Below are 15,115 nucleotides of genomic sequence, written 5' to 3'. Positions count from 1 at the left end.
TTGTATGTGGGATGAACAATAGTGGAGAAGCACAAACAACCAAAATTTTTCAAGTGATCAAAAGATGGTGAACGCTTGTATAATGATTCGAAAGGAGATTTATTGGATAACAAAGGGGATGGTAATCGATTAATGAGGTAGACAGCAGTGGAAACACATTCGCCCCAAAAAGAAAGGGGTAAGTGAGATTGAAATAGTAAGCTACGTGCAATGGTGAGGATGTGTCTATGTTTACGTTCGACAACCCCATTTTGTTGCGGGGTGTAGACACAGGTGCGTTGATATTCAATGTCATTGGTTTGGAAAAAAACTTTCATGGACAAAAATTCAGACCCATTGTCGACTCGTATGGCTTTAATTTTGGCATGAAATTGAGTATGAGCAAAGGTAATAAACGATTTTAAAAGGTCTTGCGTTTCAGATTTATATTTCATCAAAAATATCCATGTGCATCTAGTAAAATCATCCACAATGGTGAGAAAGAATCGAGCTCCTGAATGCGTGGGAATTTTATGAGGTCCCCAAATATCATAATGAAGTAAATCAAATGGATTATGAGTGGATATAAAACTTGAAGGAAACGGAAGTCTAGTTTGTTTGGCTATGGGACAAACGTTACAATTATTATCAAAAGAAATATTATTCGAGAATAACGAGGGAAATACTAATTTAAGGCGAGTAGGCGAAGGATGGCCAAGTCGCATATGCCATAAATTGGTGGAGTGGGAAACTTGACAGGAGATGGGCATCCGTTGCAACGGCGACATATAATAAAGACCATCACGTTGCGTACCCGATCCAATCATCTTCCCCGTAGCCAAGTCCTGCAAGACACAAAAGGTGGGAAACAAAATGGCACAATAGTTTAGAGAATCAGTGACTTGGCTAGTAGACATGAGATTTAAGTGAAAAGAAGGAACACACAAAACATTATCTAATGTGATATCGAAATTGAACGGTATGGTGCTGGCGGAAGTGATTGTGGCTGAAGAGCCGGTGGGTAATTTAACAGTAGATATAGGTGAGGGTTCGATTTTATTGAAAAGGGAGAAGTATGGTTTAAATTTATCATGGATACAGCTTGGGCCAACTGTTGAAGCTGTTCTGCTGAAAGCCCTTGCAGAGCATTTGATTGAGACATGTGTGATTGGGAAGGGGCAACTGATGTAGTGGTAGCAAGATGAGGACTATGTGCTGTGTTGGCAGCAAGAGAGAAGGATGTAGCAGCTGCATTTGCAGCAGGAAAGGCAACACGTGAATTGTTGTTATGGGACCCATGGGAGTGTGACTTGTTGATGTATTTCCTATCTTGGTTTCCCCCAAGACTAGAGCCATCGGTCCCATTTTTTATTCGACATCTGTCTTCAGTGTGGCCTCTTTGGTCACAAAACTTGCAATAATATTTTCGAGTCCTACAATTTTCAATTGTGTGCCCATCTTTATCACAATATTCGCAGTGAAGATTCTTGAAATTATCAGAGGAATGGTTCGATAGACTTTGGACTGCAGCAACGATTAAGAAATTTTCGGTTGATCCCGATGTCATTTGTCGTTGTGTTTCATCTTGAATGATAAGTGAATATGCTTGACGAACTTTAGGCAATGGTGTCATCATAAGGATATTACTGCGAACTCCATTATAGACATCATTGAGACCCATAAGAAATTGCATCATCTGATCTTCTTCTATTTGCTCATTATGTGCCTTTGTCTGATCATAGATAAGAAGATGTCGATATGTCTCTAATTCATCCCAAAGGCCTTTAAGGTAGCCGAGACTGTCATGGAGCCTTGTGAGAGAGATGCGATTGATTTCTGAATTTGATAGATTGTTGGTGCATTCTTCTGTGAAAACTGATCTTTGAAATCTTCCCACACTTTTTGGGTACTTTTGGCATGAACAACTCCTTTAGATAAATCAGATTCGACTGATTGAGCAAGCCATGACAAAATCATACTGTTGCATTGATTCCAAAGAGCATATTCTTTTGCTTGGTCTGTTGCTGAGAGAGGCTAAATGGAGCCATCGATGAAGCCAATTTTGTTCTTGGCTGTGAGAGCATATATCATGGATTTATTCCAAGATGGATAATTGGGTCCATTCAATTTTTCTGAAACGATCATATGACCAGGGTTATCTTAATGGTGAACGTAGTATGGACTTGATGAATCCATGCCGATATTGCTATTATTTTGATGTTTTTGTGGTGATGGTTGAGCAAGTGTGTCTGACATGATGTTTGGAAATAGGATGAGAGTTGAAAACGTAGGCAATCAGGCACCAGAACTTTATGCTCTGATACCATGTTGAAATGACTAAACACTGAAAATGCTATGAGAATGGCAGATTGAATGCTTCATTTATTACATTGTTGTACAATATATACATAACAAGTCAACTATTCAACCCTACATTAAAGGCTAGGGAACAGTAACCCATATTTAGTGGGATTTGACTCAAACCTATTTAGGTAAATATAATACAAGATATTTACATATAATATCGTATAATATTCCCTAATATCCATACCCACTAGGAACTTGATTATACACTTCCTTCTCATGTTCATAACTACCTTGCACAACTTCTTCACTTTTCTCAACTTGATTAGGGTTTTCTTCTACTCGATTATGGTTTTCATCTACTTGGCTTGGCTGATCTTCTATGCTCTCTTGGTGCTGCTGTTAAGCAAGAATGATCTGTTGTAGTAGAGAAGATGAATACAAAGACAGACAGAGAGAGAGAGAGAAAGAGAGAACTTAGAGAGAGAAGTAATCTTGTTTGTATTAATCTTTTTACACGCATTACACAGTACATTTACATTGTAGTATATATATGTGTAACTAAGGTAGCTTACAGACTAAGCTAACAGATATAACAAACCCTTAACTAATTGCCTAATCTTATGACACATGTCAAGAGAATATCCCTTAGATTGACTACTCCTTACATCTCCCCTCAAACTCAGGGACAGTGAAACTGAGTCTGAGATTGTCACAATGAGTCTTGAACAAAGGTGTAGACAAGCCCTTAGTGAATATGTCAACAAACTGCTTAAGTGAAGAAACAAATTGGACCAACAGCACCTGTTTTGCCACCCGTTCCCGCACAAAATGAACATCAATTTCAATATGTTTTGTGCGCTGATATTGGACAGGATTACACGTAAGAGCAATGGCTGAGAGATTATCACAGTATAGAGTAGGTGGTCCAGAAACAGGAACTTGCAGAAACTGTAACAATTGTTTAATCCAATCAATCTCAGCAGCCGTTAAAGACAGTGCGCGATATTCAGCTTCAGTAGAAGAGCGAGAGACATTATGTTGTTTCTTGGAGGACCATGAGATAGGGTTTGAGCTAAGAAAAACAACTAGCCCTATCGTTGATCTCATGTCATTGGGATCTCCTGCCCAATCAGCATCACTGAATGCTTGTAAATCCAATCCTCCTTTGATGTAATGAAGGCCACACCCTTTAGTAGCCTTGAGATACCTCAGAATTTGTTTAACTGCCACAAAGTGAGCTTACATAGGACACTGCATGAACTGACAAACCTGATGCATAGCGAATGCAATATCAGGTCGAGTAAAGGTGAGGTATTGGAGTGCGCCTACAAGGCTTCTATATAAAGCTGGATTATTGTAAGGCTTCCCATCATCCTTCAACAACCTATTGTAAGGTAGGCAAGGAGTAGCACACGGTTTAGACAACTTCATTCCAGACTTAATAAGCAAATCAGTAACATATTTGTCCTAAGAGAGGAATAAACCATCCTTCTTATGCACAACCTGAATACCAAAGAAGTAATGCAATGGTCCGAGGTCCTTGATATCAAACTCTTGAGTAAGAGCATGTATAACATCTGATATTGCTTGAGATGCATTCCTCATGATGATAATGTCATCCACATATAAGAGGAGAATCACAATTGTACCATTCACAGCTTTAACAAATAAAGAGGAATCACTATAGGTGGATTGAAAACCCAAAGTTGGCAAGAAACTAGTGAATCTGTCATTCCAAGCCCTTGGGGCTTGCTTGGGACCATATAGGGACTTATGTAACTTACAAACATAGTCACTATGTGTGGAATTAAGAAAACCAGGAGGTTGAGCCATATAGACTTCCTCTTGTAAGACACCATGCAGAAAAGCGTTTTTCACATCAAGTTGCGAAGACCCCAATTAAAATGAGCAGCCAAAGAAAGCATTAACCTCACAGTGGTTGATTTAACCACGGGACTAAATGTCTCGCCATAGTCTATACCTTCCTCTTGATTGAACCCCTTTGCAACCAAACGAGCCTTATACCTCCCTATAGAACCATCTACATTCTTTTTAATCTTGAACACTCACTTGCAGCCTACCAAGTTTTTGTGAGGAGAAAGAGGTACAAGAGACTAAGTTCCTTGTGTATGAAGAGCACTCAACTCATCTTGCATTACAGCCAACCATTCTGGAGATTTGAGTGCTGATTTATATGTGGCAGGTTCAACCTGGGTAAGATCAGTACCCCCATTTTCATGAACAGAAGCTAGTAGAGCAATCTTTTTAGAAATGCCATTCTTGGACCGAGTCTGCATAGGATGATTATTTAATAGTGGTATAGACAAAACCATTTGAAGTTGTTCTCCCTAAAATTCAGGAACCACAGGTAGGGAATGAGAGGATTGCTGTGCAGTGCCAGTAATGGGTAGAGTGTCCGTAGATAAACTGGAGCTTGAATCATGTACCGTAGTAGAACTGTGAACATGCAAATCTGGAGAACTAACAGCAGCTGATAGAGGCACATAAGCTAGGCTTGGTGGATGAAAGACTGATGGTATAGTAGGCACAGAATTAGACTGAGGTGTGACAAGAACTTTATTAAGATTTGGGGTGAACACAGGTGTGAATGTGAAATTGATGGGCAATGGAGTAGATACTTTGGAGCATTGAGAAACTAGAGTGATGTATGGAAATTTTGTCTCATCAAATAGAACATGACGAGATATAAACACTCTTCTTTTGTGAACCTCAAAACAGATATAACCCTTATACTTTGAAGCATACCCCAAGAAAATACATTTGGAAGTTCGAGGTTGTAGTTTAGTATGATTATAAGGTCTAAGCAAAGGATAGCATGAACGACCAAATACTCTAAGATGATTAATCTCAGGAATGGAATTAAACAAGACCTCAAAAGGTGATTTATTTTCCAAAGTTGAAGAAGGCATCCTATTAATGAGATAGACCGAAGCTTGACAAGCATAGGACCAAAATGAAGGTGGTAAATAAGCTGTTCGTAATAAGGTAATGGACGTCTCAATAATGTGTCTATGTTTCCTCTCGGCAAGCCCATTTTGCTCTGGGGTATGTGGACAAGACATGTGGTGAATAATGCATTTGTCTACCAAAAAATTTTGAAAGGATTTGCCTATATATTCCCCTCCACCATCACTCTGAAACATTTTAATAGAAGCATTAAATTGGTTGACAACAAAGTGATAGAAAGAGACAAAAGTAGTGCCAACTTCACTTTTATTGCATATTGGGAAAATCCAACAAAACCTAGTACACTCATCTATGAAAGTAACATAGTATTTGAAGCCTTCAATAGAAATACAAGGAGTCGGGCCCCAAACATCACTATGTATTATCTCAAAAGGTTTTGCAGATTTGGATGAAGACACAGGAAAGGGAAGTTTACTAAATTTACCTTCTAGACATGGAGAACAAACAATAGGTAACGAATCAGGGGTATGAGAGACATTGGATTTTCGAAGAATCTGAGATACAATGGTATTAGAGGGATGACCTAATTGGTGATGCCAAAGTCTGGATGTAACTTGTTGTCCAAGATATGCAGCCACATAAGCCTTTTGTGTTGAAACTGGATCTGATGGAGAAATGATCGGATATAACCCATTACGGCACTGCCCTTTGTACAAAATCCTCCCTGTGGTTTTGTCCTGAATCCAGAAACAAAACGCATCAAAGATTAACCAGCAATTATTATCCAAACATATTGATGGACAAATAGCAAATTTTGTGTCAACTTCGGAACATAGAGAATATATTTTAATTGAAATGACTGTAGTGGAGTTTGAAGAGTGGAAAAGCCAATATAAGAGATGGATAAACCTTCACCATTGGCTGTGTGACTTCATGAGATGGATATGATGTAGCGAGAGAAAGATTATTCAAATCGATGGTCATATGATTTGTAGCACCCGTATCAGTAATCCAAACTTGTGGAGGTGGGGCAGAGGGCAATGAAGTTGATATTGAATTCCCAGAAGCATTGTTGACATACATTGCAGTCATTGGAGAGGATCCTTTCTGAAAACAGAACTTAGCACTATGATTTGTGTTTGTACCATACTTGACCAATCCCGAAACTACCGAGCACCGGCCAACGCTATACTGTCAAGGACCCAGAAGAGTTCCCCTCCGACCAGGAGGCCAATCACTACTCGACACGTGTCAAGATTAGAAGCCAATCAGAGCGCAGCACGTGTCAACATCAAGAACCAATCATAACATGACACATGTCAATGTGACAAAGCTACAAGTTTTTCTATAAATAGGGGTCATTCCCCCACAATATTGCCTAATGCCATTTGTGTTAAATCATTCACAAGAACTCACTAAATTGAGAGCTTGATCCTTTGTACTTGTGTAAGCCCTTCACTACTAATAAGAACTCCTCTACTCCGTGGACGTAGCCAATCTGGGTGAACCACGTACATCCTGTGTTTGCTTCTCTGTCTCTATTCATTTACGTACTTATCCTCACTAGTGACCGAAGCAACCAAGCGAAGGTCACAAAACCTGACACTTTCTGTTGTACCAAAGTCTTCGCTGATTTTGTGCATCAACATTTGGCGCCGTCTGTGGGAAACGACACTTATTCCTACTCTCTTCAGCTGTGTCAAGCTGGTTTCTATCATTCGTACACTTTCTTTTGATCAGGCATCCCTCTCCAACATGGGAAGCGAAGGAAGCCACAGCACACAGAATGACACCCCCCTTGCACATAGTGCGAAACAACGAAAGAATGAAGGAAAACGAGTTCTTCTTCAAGCTAAAGTCGATGAGTTGGAAGCTCAGAACAACAAGATAGCAATGAGGAATGAGGTCCTCCAGGAGCAATATGAGAAGCTCTTCGAGACACTCCACGAAGCTAGGCAAGCTCAGACACGCGAGCTTGTTGCCCCCGTGGAAGTCAACCATCAACTGGGTGCCCTCCAACATGGAGGGTCACATGCATTCGACATAGATATCCCTGATAGGGAACAGATTACCCCTCGACTTGATAATCAACATGAGGCTTCTCTTAACCCAGTTGCTTCGACCCGAACCATGAGAAGTGGAGGGAGACACCTCTTTGCTGAAGGGGCAGAAGGATCGAAAGCCGTCTTTCGCGATTGTCGGGATTTCCTGAAGCAACGTCGAGAGAATTCCATCCATATAAGCTCAAAGATCAATGACCCAAGGATTTCTGAGAGACTCGGTCCCCTGCCACGGCCCGAGCCGGCCACCAATTTGGGGAAGGGGCAACAAGTCCTAAAGAGACATGAGGGTACAGGGGACTCAGAGGTGTTCCGACAGACATACCCTGGAACCCAGTACAACGAGTCCAGGGAAAAATCACATGCCCTTGATCAAACCTTCCTAATTCCAAGAGGAGATGGAGATTTACGAAAGAAAGCTCCAGTGGCACATAACTCCGCTCAGGACCCCCTTGTCCTACAACTTATTGAGGAAGTAAACAAGTTGAAGGCTGAACGTCAGGCTGAAATACCTGACTGGAACCAACCCAGGCCTGGCCCTCTTACAAGGAGGATCCTCAACACCCCCCTTCAAGCAAAGACAAAGCAAAAGCTTGGCTTGCAACTTTATACTGGAAAAGAGGACCCGATTGAGCACCTTAACCTCTTTGAGTCCACCATGGCATACCGGATGCACACCGACGAAGAGCGATGTCTTCTCTTCCCCTCCACCCTCTCTGGCGGAGCTCTAAATTGGTATTGTCGTCTTACACCTGAGACGGTAGACTCATTTGAGGAATTGAGGAAACTATTTGTTTCCCAACACATTTTCCAAACCGATCGCTTGCACTCTGCAGATGACCTGTACACTATCCGCCAGAAGCCAGACGAGTCATTACGTATGTATGCTGGCCGCTTCAGCCATGAATACTCCCGGTGTGCCGAGGCAGACGACAAGACTGCCCTCAAAGCCTTCACGGCAGGCCTACGTGATTGTTTCTTTAAATACATGATCAATGCCAATACTTGGAAGACTTACTCTGAGGTGATGGCGCAGGCTTATAACCATGCCTCCGCCGAGGCAAAGACATATCAGGAGAAACCCCCTACAACCATCCTTTATCAACAAGTGGGAGGTGGAAGCCAGACTCACCTAAATGAGAAGACCTCGACTTTCCAAACAGCAGTGGCACCTCCCCATGCCTTGCATAATGCTTCGCCGAATCAACAGACATATCAATTTCAAGGCAAGAGGAAGGATTTCCATCCTCACCACTCTCATTTCAGTAAAAAGAGTAAGGGACACTATCCCGATAACCAAGGGTATCGCCACAATAACGCTCGCCCCCAGGCAGTCAATGCAGTGGGTCAAACCCGCGTCAAGATACCCCCTACCCCAAGGTATGAGACATACACGCCCTTGAATGCCACATGCGCGGCCATTTACCCCAGCATAGCTCACCTGATACCAAAGCCAAAGCCGAGGCACCCAGATTACACGCCCCCGAATAACGCGGGCATGTTTTGTTGCTACCATGAGCATAACGGCCATGATAGCGAGAAATGTATCATCCTCCGTGATCGTATTGAAGCTTTGGCACGAGAAGGAAAAATTGATCAATTCCTCCTTCACCCTCAAAGGGATAACCGTAACCAACGCCAGGTGAATGTCATATATTCCATAAGCGGCGGCACACCCATATCTGAATCTTCCAATAGGGCCATGAAAAACAGTGAACGAATTCTGAGGCCTGGTCACCAAGTGTTTCACGTGGAAGACATCAGGGGAGGGAAGTATCAAAAGCCTAACTGGGATCCGATATGTTTCTACCCTGAGGAAGAAAGAGGCATCATCTACCCTCATAACGACCCATTGATCGTGGAGGCTCACATAGCCAACTTTGATGTTCGACGAATCCTCGTAGACACAGGGGCTTCGGTCAATATCATGTTTGCCGAAGCTTTCAGGGCACTCAGTGTAGCTGAACACTTGCTCGATCGCTCGATTTCTCCTCTGATAAGCTTCTCCGGTGATATCGTGCAACCCTTAGGGAGCATACATTTACCCTTTACTATTGGTACAGGCCCTTACACGGCTACCATTACCACTAACTTCCTAGTGGTTGACTGCCCAACGGCATACAATGTCATCTTTGGGCGCACAGGCATCAATGATCTCAAGGCTATGGTATCCACGCATATGCTGTTGATGAAATTTCCAACCCCCCATGGCAACGGCTACATCAGAGGAGATCAGCTTAGTGCACGATCATGTTACAACACTTCAGTTAAGCAACAACACTTGCCCGGACCCAAGGAAACCCTGTCTGTACATGACCAAGTCACAAAGACCAGCCTAGATGAAGCGAACTTGGATCTTCCTGATAGCAACAATCAACCCGATGATCCTCGAGATGACTCTTTCACCCAGCAAGCCCAACCTGCTGAAGAGTTGGAGAAGGTACCTATCTCAAGAGATTATCCAGATCGCATGGTGAAGATTGGCACCACATTGTCACCACCCCTTCGGTTAGCATTGATATCTTTTTTGAAAGAGAACACTGAAGTCTTCGCCTGGTCATACGAGGACATGCCAGGCATCTCTCCCGATGTCATCTGTCATCGTTTGAGTATTGACCCCAAGATCAAGCCGGTGAGACAGAAGCGAAGATCTTATGACGCTGAACGATACGAGGCAATGAAAGCAGAAGTTGAAAAACTCAAAGGCATAGGCTTTGTCCGCGAAGTCAATTACCCGACATGGGTAGCAAATGTGGTCCTTGTTAAGAAAAATCCGACCAAAGAAAGTCTTTTGCTTCAAAAGGTCTTGTGGAGAATGTGTGTTGACTACACCGACCTAAACAAAGGGTGTCCGAAAGATAGCTTCCCTCTTCCTCTTATTGACAGACTTATAGACTCTACGGCCGGGTGTGAACTCCTGAGCTTCATGGATGCTTACTCAGGATACAACCAAATCCTCATGAACCCTTCGGATCAAGAACACACAGCCTTCACTACCGACAGAGGACTATACTGCTACAAAGTCATGCCTTTCGGCCTAAAGAATGCAGGAGCGACTTATCAGAGACTAGTCAACTCAATGTTCGCCGAGCAGATTGGGAAGAGCATGGAAGTTTACGTTGATGATATGTTAGTCAAGAGCAAACATGCTGACCAACACATCACCAACCTATATGAAACTTTCACTATTTTGAAGAGGTATCGAATGAGGTTAAACCCCAACAAATGTGCCTTCGGCGTAGGCTCTGGCAAATTCTTAGGTTTCATGATTAGCCAACGAGGCATTGAAGCTAATCCCGAGAAGATCAAAGCAATCCTCGACATGAAGGAACCGGTAACTTCAAAGGACATCCAGAGCCTTACTGGCAAGGTGGCAGCCTTAACCAGGTTCATTTCTAAGGCCACAGACAAATGTGCTCCCTTTTTTAAAGCACTTAAGGGAAGTAGGAAGTACATTACATGGACTGATGAATGTGCCGAGGCATTCAAAAACCTCAAGGAGTACATGAGTAAAGCCCCTCTACTCTCCAAGCCCGAGGTAGGAGACATTCTCATTATCTACCTATCGGTATCAGCTTCAGCCGTAAGTTCCGTTCTCATTCGAAAGGATGGGAATATTGAGCGACCTGTCTACTACGCTAGCAAAGCCTTACAAGATGCGGAGACACGGTACTCTAACATTGAGAAATTGGCTCTGGCATTGGTCATGTCTGCTCGAAAACTCCGCCCTTACTTCCAAGCGCACTCCATCATCGTGCTTACCAATTATCCTCTTCGACAGATACTCCAAAGTCCTGACACGTCTGGACGAATGATCAAATGGGCGATAGCATTGGGTGAGTTTGACATCTCCTACCAACCAAAACCAGCCGAAAAAGGTCAAGCAGTAGCAGATTTCATCGCCGACTTCACATATCCTGTTGACATTGCTTCTACACCTGAAGCAGTAGCTTCATTACCATCGGAAGCTCAGAAAGTAGAATCAACGACCTCAGCATGGAGTCTGTATGTTGATGGCTCATCCAACCAACAAGGTTGTGGAGCGGGACTAGTCTTGACTACGCCCGACAAAGTAGCAATGGAGTATGCTCTTCGTTTCAAATTCAAGGCATCAAACAATGAGGCCGAGTATGAAGCCCTTCTAGCAGGATTACGTTTGGCCAAACACCTCGGGGTTAAACAAATTGATATTTTCAGTGACTCCCAATTGGTGGTCAACCAGGTTACCAACAACTTTGATGCTAAGGACAGCTCCATGGCAGCATATCTTGCGCAAACACAACTTTTGCTCAAGCACTTCCACTACCAGATCACCCAAGTTCCTCGAGCGGCAAACAGTCATGCAGACGCCCTGGCTCGCCTCGCCTCGGCTGTGGAAGACAAGATTGGAAGAAAAATTCATGTCGAACTGTTGGTAACACCAAGCACCATGGCCGCAGAAGTATGCAACTTACAACAGGGGGATAGTTGGATCACCCCGATCTATAATTTCCTTGCTCATGGCATCCTCCCAAATGATAAAGTCCAGGCTAAGCAAATTCGATACAAGTCTACCCGCTACCTGATCATCAATGATCAACTCTATAAGCGAGGTTTTAGCCTGCCATACTTAAGGTGTCTTACGCCTGCCGAGGCGGAAATCGTCATTCGGGAAATACATGAGGGAGTCTGTGGAGATCATGCTGGATCTCGGTCCCTAGCACACAAGACTTTTCGCCAAGGATATTACTGGCCAACACTCCACCAGGATGCCATCAAAGTATCCCGCTCATGTGACAAATGTCAACGATATGCGGCTATTCCTCATTCCCCTCCAGAGCCTCTTACTCCTATGATCAGCCCTTGGCCCTTCGCCCAGTGGGGACTTGATTTGATCGGCCCAATGCCGGCAGGGAAGGGCAAAGTCTGTTACGCAGTCGTTGCAGTGGACTACTTCACAAAGTGGGCCGAAGTAGAACCCTTGGCAACCATTACTGAGGCAAAGATAGAAGACTTCGTGTGGAAGAACATCCTTTGTAGATTCGGCATTCCCAATGCGATAGTCACTGACAATGGGCGACAGTTTGACAACAAGAGGTTCAGGTTGTTCTGCTCTAAGTTCAACATCAACTTATGCTTTGCCTCTCCAACTCATCCCCAGTCTAATGGACAAGTTGAGGCCATCAACAAAATAATCAAGCGCACTTTGAAAACCAGCTTGGACAAAGCTAAAGGCTGTTGGCCAGAATTTGTACCCCAAGTTCTTTGGTCATATCGCACTTCATATCGGACTTCAACAGGAGAAACTCCATTCTCACTTGCCTTTGGCACAGAGGCGGTTGTCCCTGTTGAGCTCGAGCAAGCAACATTCCGAGTCCAGAACTACATTCAAAGTGAAAATGACAAACAACTCACCCTCAACTTGGATTTAGTCGAGGAACACAGAAACCAAGCTCACTTGAGGAATGTCGCCTACAAGCAGCGCATCTCCAACTATTATGACTCTAGGGTCAAGCCTCGTTCTTTCAAAATAGGAGACTGGGTCTTAAAGAAAAGATTACTCTGCGACAGAGTCCCGAGTGAAGGCACACTTAGTCCAAACTGGGATGGACCGTATGAAGTCATTGGCATCAGTCGCCCTGGCTCTTACACACTTAGAAGATCCGATGGCAAGACCCTTGGCCATCCATGGAACGCTGATCACTTGAAGTACTACTACAAATAGACTCACGATGTACAAGTGTTGAGCTATAGCCGTTCGGCATCCTATGTAATGAAGGCCATTTGGCAATGAATTCAATAAAGAGGTAATTTAGCCAACTCAGCCCTCACTCTTTTACATTCATAGCAAGCGATGCCGGAACCCTTCTCAATCAGAAAGCAATCCGTCTTCCACAGTCACTACAAAACAAGCAAATGAAGACCGTGTCAAGCGCCAAAAAAAAAAAAAAAAAAAAAAAAAACAGCTTCATCCAAAAAGCTTCACCCGAAAAGCTTCACCTCCAAAGCTTCACCCACAAAGCTTCACCTAAAAAGCTTCACCCACAAAGCTTCACCCAAAAAAAAAACTTCACCCGAAAAGCTTCACTTCAAAAAGCTTCACCTACAAAGCTTCACCTAAAAAAGCTTCACCTAGAAAGCTCCCTCTACATACTTTCACCATCAAAGCTTCACCATCAAAGCTTCACCTAGAAAGCTTCATCTACAAAGCTTCATCTACAAAGCTTCACCATCAAAGCTTCACCTAGAAAGCTTCAACACCAAAGCTTCACCTACAAAGCTTCAACACAAAACCTTGCTCCAAATAAACAAATTTTGTTCACAAAACCCAAGATGCCCTTGAACTTGTACAAAAACACTTGGGTAAACATAAACATTTTTTGTTTTACACCCACAAGGGCCCAAAATTTTCCTTCTTATTTATTCACTTATATATGTTCCCAAACATATTATAATAGATCCAACAACAAGCCAAAGTCCCAAATTTCATAATGGACAAAAGTACAAGCAATTCATCAATAATGAAGGTGCTACAAAAATTGGAATCTGCCCCAAAATAGAAATCCAACCCAAGAGACTTTTTCTCTCTCTCCCTCTTCCGCCTCCTTTCATCTATCAAATTTCTGCAACCTCTGCTCTTCTCCAATGGAGCTGAATTTTGGACACCCTATAGTTCTTGAGCATATGAACAACTTTCAAGAAGGAACCATTTCTGTTTGAGCGACGGAAATTAAAGTGTTGAAGCTCCAAACATGATAGTCGGCTTCTTGCAGATTTCGAAGCTGTTGTGATGTTTCGAAGATCTGGAAATATTTAACCGTTAGTTCATCCTGAATTTTTGATATGTTATGAAAGAGTCGATGAGGAACAACTTCAATGAAGAAAGCATACCGATCTGAACAAGAGAAAATGGAGTTTCGAAGCTCACAACAAATCTGACGGGTTGACAGACAAATAATAACCAGTCATTCATCATACCTGAATTTCTTGAGTTATACAGCTCCGAGGGATCTCAAATTTGGATATGTTGTAGTTCACAAGCTGAGGAACAACTTCAATGAAGAAAGCATACCGATCTGAACAAGAGAAAATGGAGTTTCGAAGCTCACAACAAATCTGACGGGTTGACAGAAAAATAATAACCAGTCATTCATCATACCTGGATTTCTGGAGTTATACTGCTCCGAGGGATCTCAAATTTGGATATGTTGTAGTTCACAAGCTGAGGAACAACTTCAATGAAGAAAGCATGCTGATCTGAGCAAGAGAAAATAGAGTTTCAAAGCTCACAACAAATCTGACGGGTTGACAGACAAATGATAAACAGTCACTCATCATACCTGGATTTCTGGAGTTATACTGCTCCGAGGGACCTCAAATTTGGATATGTTGTAGTTCACAAGTTAAGGAACAACTTCGATGAAGAAAGTATGTTGATCGGAACAAGAGAAAATGGAGTTTCGAAGCTCACAACAAGTCTGACGGATTAACAGAACATTGATGAACAGTTACTCATCATACTTGAATTTCTGAAGTTGTACTACTCCGATGGATCTCAAATTTGGATATGTTGTAGTTCACAAGATAAGGAAAAACTTTCATGAAGACGACTTTGCAATCTGAGCTATAGAGAAAGGTGTTATCTTGCATCCACTCAGGCTGATTAGTGGAAACGAAAAGCAATTCCACCAAAGAAAAGATGAAAAAGAGAGAAAAGCTACTAATTGCACTTGATCTTGTCTAGTCAATAGCATGCAGCATCAAACACACAAAAGCTGGAAATATTTTTAGATAAAGCATATACGAATGTGTGACATCGAAACAAGGATTCGTTACTTTGACAAATTAGTAACACGCGAGAC

General features: G+C 42.6%; 1 long non-coding RNA gene across 1 annotated transcript; it reads right to left on the bottom strand.

Moving 5' to 3' along the window:
* Positions 1-13,363: 13,363 nt before the first annotated feature.
* Positions 13,364-14,707, bottom strand: LOC126584849 (uncharacterized). Its single transcript, XR_007610134.1, has 3 exons — positions 14,594-14,707; positions 14,413-14,510; positions 13,364-14,056 (listed from the first exon to the last, which is right to left on the bottom strand). It is a non-coding gene; the product is annotated as an uncharacterized LOC126584849 (long non-coding RNA).
* Between the last annotated feature and the right edge of the window lie 408 nt (positions 14,708-15,115).

This window comes from Malus sylvestris, chromosome 10 (genome assembly GCF_916048215.2).
Source record: "Malus sylvestris chromosome 10, drMalSylv7.2, whole genome shotgun sequence".
Lineage (NCBI taxonomy): Eukaryota > Viridiplantae > Streptophyta > Magnoliopsida > Rosales > Rosaceae > Malus > Malus sylvestris.
The sequence above is the reverse complement of the archived record's forward strand: the minus strand, read 5'-3'. Positions and strand labels throughout refer to the sequence as shown.